This window comes from Aethalodelphis obliquidens, unplaced genomic scaffold, assembly GCF_003676395.1.
Source record: "Aethalodelphis obliquidens isolate GAN/ISIS:26980383/991018 unplaced genomic scaffold, ASM367639v1 scaffold66, whole genome shotgun sequence".
Classification (NCBI taxonomy): Eukaryota; Metazoa; Chordata; class Mammalia; order Artiodactyla; family Delphinidae; genus Aethalodelphis; species Aethalodelphis obliquidens.
Window position 1 is genome coordinate 7,051,415 of NW_020838010.1, and position 6,000 is coordinate 7,057,414.

Consider the following 6,000-nt stretch of genomic DNA (forward strand, 5'->3'; position numbering starts at 1 on the left):
ATATATTTTCCTGGACAGTGTTTCTTGATGAGTAGTCTGTAGACTATCTGCATCAAAATTATATGGGATGCTTGTTAAATTTTCAGATTCCTAAGATCTATCCCAGACCTATTGAATCAGAGTCCCTGGGGATAGGACTAGGTGATATAGATTTTTAACATGCTCCCTAGACAATTATTTTGCGTATTAAAGCTTGAGAACTAGTGATTTACAAAGTACATAATAATGGCTTTCAACTATTTGTAAGGGTTCTTCTAGGAAAAGGAAACGATTAAATTTGAGTTTCTCAAGAAAGTAAAAGATTAGTTTTGTGATGTTCAGGAAGGAAGAACTTAAACTATGGATGAAAGCTATAGTAGGAAAGTCCAAATATAAGGAAGTTATTTTTAAAGCAATTAGATATAGCCATCAATAGAAGTAGTAACTGTCTTGCAAAATAGTGAATTTTTACCCCTGGAAGTGTTCATATATAGAGGATAGAGAGTTCTCTTTAAGGGATGATGTAGTAGGAATTCTCACATTGAGTAGGAAGTTGAGCAAAGTGACTTCTTGAGTCTCTTCTAGCTCATACGTTTGATGAATTTATACAAAACACTTCAAATCATTAAAATTATGTCATGGCCTCCAAAGTTGATATTCCTGGTCTCTTTGATATTTCCTTCATTTAGCATTCATTTATAAGCAACTACTATGTGCTGAACACTGTGCTAGGTTGTAGAGATACAATGGTCAACAGGCAGCAGTGTCCCTGTCTTCATGGAATTTATAGTGTCATGAGTAAATGGTAAAAGTACAGTTATGTTAGGGGAACCACTGACTGAAACCGCCCACCCTGGCGAGGTACCACAGTAACCATTTGCATGAGTTATCTTGCGACAGGAGGTCCTGGTAAGGAACGTGGAACTAACAAGCCACCACCAACCAGAAGAATTCGGGAAAGGTAAAAAGGACAAAGGAGACACCAGTCCATATGTCCTACTGACCTCCCAGAATCCTTCTCGCTGGAACCCATCTTGGCTGAGTGATGTGCATGCCACCAGGAAGGACCCTGAGTCAGAGTGATTGGCCAGAGAGAACCTGGAAACTAACCCCACTACCGTAAAACCTGAGACTGCGAGCCACGTGGCAGAGCAGTTCTCCTGGGTTCCCTTACCCTCCTGCTCTCCACTCAGGTGCCCCTTCCCAATAAAGTCTCTTGCTTTGTCAGCACGTGTGTCTCCTCGGACAATTCATCTCCGAGTGTTAGACAAGAGCCCGCTCTGGGGCTGTGAAAGGGGTCCCCCTTCTTGCAACAAATGGCAACTCTGGTGGGGCCTCTTCTTCACTATGACTGACATTCTCACCACTCGGAGTACTCGGGGACAAGCTCTCCCACCTACAGACCAGACCCAGTGGCCACAACTGGGACCCTTTTATCCCTGGTCTCCTCCTGACGTGGACGACTGGCCAGGGTTCCCCAACCGGGTAGGGAACTTTATTGACCTCTTTCACCTTCCCTCTCTCTTTCCTCTTTTCAGCCCCTCTTATCCTAATCTTTTTTCTTCTGTCCTGGTCCTGGATGCAGGAGTCTGGTTGAAGGGCCTCAGCCTGATCTGAGGGTCGGAGCCTGATCACCTCCAGTGGGCAGAGAACTTGAATTCTGGTTCTGGTCTGTTATCTGGTCTCTGGTTTCTGGTAGGGCCAAGTTCCCATCCTCCCTTCCTGGAAGCCCAGGGAAAAGTCCCATAACACCTGGGCATCTGCAGTGGCAGGAGACGTCCATAAGGCCACCCCTTTTGTCCCCCCTCCTTCCCCTCTTCCTTCAACCTGGCCTCCTTTCCTCCCTTTGAAATCTTTGAAGACCCAAGATATTTCCAGTTACTCTGTTAGTACTTGGATCTGAAGTTCTTTGTCTCTGTAGAAGGCTTTCTGAGAGACTGCAATCTTGTATTTAAGGGAGTGTCTGATTAGGACAGCCAGGCCTGTGTTTTATACTTTGTGTTCTGTGTTGTGATTTGTGATGGCCATTCTGCCTTGTGAAATGGGAAATTCTGGTTCCGTTAAGCTATGAGATCTCTGGTTGTGTTTGTCTATATGTCTGTGTGCATTATATATATGTCCTTACATTTGGATGGTATTATCAAAATTTGTCAATGAGCTCTACTTAATTGGCTTAGAGGAAGTTAAGTGCTTATATAAATTCTGAAAAATACAGAATATAACTGGCCAGAATTAATTTCAGGTTCATGTGAACTGGGAAATATTCAGTATTAAATTAATATCTGGTATTAAATTTAATTTAAGTTTGTTAATCTAATTAATATAGACATGTCTTTAGAGTCATCAACATTAAGTGTAATAGCTATATTGTGCCTAGGTTTAATATAAGCTAAATAAAACCTTGTTATATCTGTTACAAATTTGTCAGCAAGGAAAGTAACGCGAAGTGAAGAAACTTTTAAGGAAAGAAATGTAAATGAGATAACAGCTTTTGTTGAACTTTTCAAAATAATTATATCTTAGGAATGTCTACCTAAAAATAATCTCTCCAGATATTTGACAACTTGAAAATTAGAATTGTGCTAAAATAAGTTAAGTGGTAGAAGGCTTGTGGAAAGTAGACCCCGAGAAAAGAGTTTCGTGCATGGTCAGGACTAAGTTTAAAATAAGTTTAATTGAGTAAATGAATTTTAAAAGTAAGCTGGTACAAAACTTGAATTTGGCTTTTCTCTCTGTTAAGAGTACAAGTTTTCTTAAAATGTTGAACTGCCTTTGATAAGAGATTTTAAGTTTCTTTACATTTTAAGTGATCTGTTCTGCATTTGTCTTTGAAATCTTTTATTGTTACTTTGGGTAAGTGAATAGCTATTGTTTCACAGTGACCTATGATCCTATCTGACTGAGTGTTCTAAACCCTTTTTGAAATGTTATCAGTCATAATTCTAGTTATTATCTTCAAGTGTTGTATGTCACAGCAGTAACCAAGTTTCTTTGTCAATTGCATTGTAATCAATTTTAAACATGCCTTCTTAAGTCTTTTGTAAGATTTAAAGAAAGGACTTTTGAATACAGGTTTCTGACTTTCAGACCATAGTGCTGAACTAGGTAAGAAATTGAAGAATTCTAATGGGGAAACTGATGGCTTCATAAAGCTGTTAACAAAAAGTATTAGTTACATAGGACTGAGTGAACTGGTGAATATGGTTATAATTTTTATGGTTTCTATCTAAAATATTACTGGTTTAAATCTGTGTTTTCCAGGTGCAAGGAAAACCTTCCCCTCAAACTAATTATGACTTACAGTAATTTGATAAATTATACCGTTGTAAGCAGAATTGAAACATTTATCTTTTCTCTCTATCTGCTCCCTCCAGAGATTGGAAACTCTTAGGTTCCCAGCAGATTTATCAGATAAATTAGGAGGGCTACCTCACTAACAGGTACAGAAATCTCAAGGTATTTTCAGGACCTTGAAAAAGGAGGAATTCACCTAAATTTGTAAGGTGAAATCTGTGAGAAGCCTGTGGCGTGGCTTTTCTGGCCCAGGGAGGCCTTTTATCAATTAATCAGACTTAATTTGTGGACAAATTAATCTTGATTTGACTATATTTGATAAAAATGAGGGTAATTTTAGAGAGAAAGAGATGTTTCAATGGACGTTAAAATCTAATTCTGTTTACTGAGGTCTGTATTCATTAAGACTCACTTCTCAGATAGTTCCTTGCTGTTATGTTATATTGTTGTAAAGTTTAATTGAATTATTAAAAGGACACTCTAAGTTTGTTGCTGAAGCTTATCTCAGTAATATATCTTTGGATGAAGATCAGATGCCCCATGACTTGCAATCAGGGGATTATGCATACTGGAAAAGACATAATTTAAAGGACTATCTCCAACCTGGAGGGAAGAACCCTTATTAGGTACTCTTAAGTAGTTTATGCACACTGAAACTGAAGGGAATTGACTCTTGGATTAATTTCCACTCACAAAGAGCCCCTGCACTGAACTGGCCTATAGAGAGGATGGCTGACCTCAAAATCACCTTAAAACAATGCTCAAACAGGGGAGAAACTACACTCACACTAGGACAAGAAGAAGACAACATAAGAAATAGACAACTTGTCCAATATCCTCGTCCTGACTCGTATGATCACTTATAATGTTTCCTTGACTTCTTGGACCTTTGCCTATGAATCAAATGTTTTTCTATCATAGGCATGATTCTATGCTAGTTTTAAAAATCAATCCACTTGTTGGGTTTGCGGCCAATTACCAGTACTTCTTGGTTACCTTGGGGAATTTCTCCACGCCAAGACTCTAATTGGTTGGCCATGAGAAATTTACTTTGAAAGAAAAATTATAGTCATGTTTAGGTCACTATTGATATTACTAGATGGAATCTCCTCACCTGGCCAATTAATAATGCCTGCTCTGACCCTGGCCATAAATATGAGTTTTCTTCTATTACTCAAGCCCAATCAGAGCAACAAGCAAAGTTTCAGCCAAGGAATAAAATCTCCCACAATTATGGGATGGATTTATGTAGATAACAACAGGCTATGGTAATTTAAGTTTAAAGGCTCCTCTATGTTGGGAAAAATTAAATCATACTAAAGATAATCAGTCTAGTAACACTACGAAACCAGGTTGGGTGCCTTATGGACAGTGCCAATATATAATTTCCCTTAAAGATAAGGATTGGTACAGAATAGACGGAGTGAGATGACATGGGATATACTGGGCTGCACCTAATGGAAGTTTTTTTGTTTTCAAATGTTATGCTTCTAAGCTTTGGTTTTCTTTCTTCCTTTTTTAAAAAAATATTTATTTATTTAATTTATTTATTTTTGCTGTGTTGGGTCTTCACTGCTGTGCACGGGCTTTCTCTAGTTGTGGCGAGTGGAGGCTACTCTTTGATGTGGTGTGCAGGCTTCTCATTGTGCTGGCTTCTGTTGTGGAGCACGGGCTGTAGGCGCATGGGCTTCAGTAGTTGTGGCACATGGGCTCAGTAGTTGTGGTTCCAGAGCGCAGGCTCCAGAGCGCAGGCTCAGTAGTTGTGGTGCATGGGCTTAGTTGCTCCGCAGCATGTGGGATCTTCCTGGACTAGGACTCAAACCCATGTCTCCTGCATTGGCAGGCAGATTCTTAACCACTGCACCACCGGGGAAGTCCCCTACTGGAAGTTCTTGACTTAAATTCTTACTCATGACCTTACTAATACTGCTAGCTATATTACATTTTTATATTGCCTGTTTTACAAAATTGATGTTTCTTGCATTACCAAATGTGTGACTGAACCTCTGATAAAATGATGATATATAGTTCCACAGGAGATCAATGATTGTAATAGTGTAACTCTAGATTTGGGAAGAAGCAACAAGAGGGACAATTTTCCTGGACCATAAGAGACTAGTAAGACAGGTGGTCCAGAGACTTTTGGCTACTGTTAATAAGGCCTAGTCCAGTAATAGCACATTGAGTGACCTATCAGCAGAATCCTTTCCAGACCTGGGAATGAACGTTCCTAGCACCATGGGATGAAATGGTCATGAAAAGCCTCCCAAACCATGGTTGAATTTAAGACGCTGAAGGGGCCCTGACAACTGAAAATTTGCACTTGCCATCTGCCTCTGCAAAGATTAAGTCAATGGCCATTGTGGCCACTGACCTTCAACACCCCCTGAAAGGAATTCAGGGTGGAGATCAGGAATGAGGTACTCTGTGCTCTGAGAAAAACTGGCAGAACAGGCCTTTAGATAGTTAAATATTTTCAGAAGATTTTATGTGCCCAAATTCTTGCATCTTCTTATATCCGGAAAAGCACTAAAATCATTATTGGTGATATCTGCTTTGGCCATTAAGGAGAGAAATGCAATTGAAAGTCAAAATGGAGTAGCTATGGTTCAGACATCCAAGGAAATAACTAGGTGACACTATGGGTGAGATTTTGGACAAGTCTTTGTATTGCTAACAACCTGAGTTTTCTGAGCTCTGTCAGACTTGGATGCCACCAGCCATTCT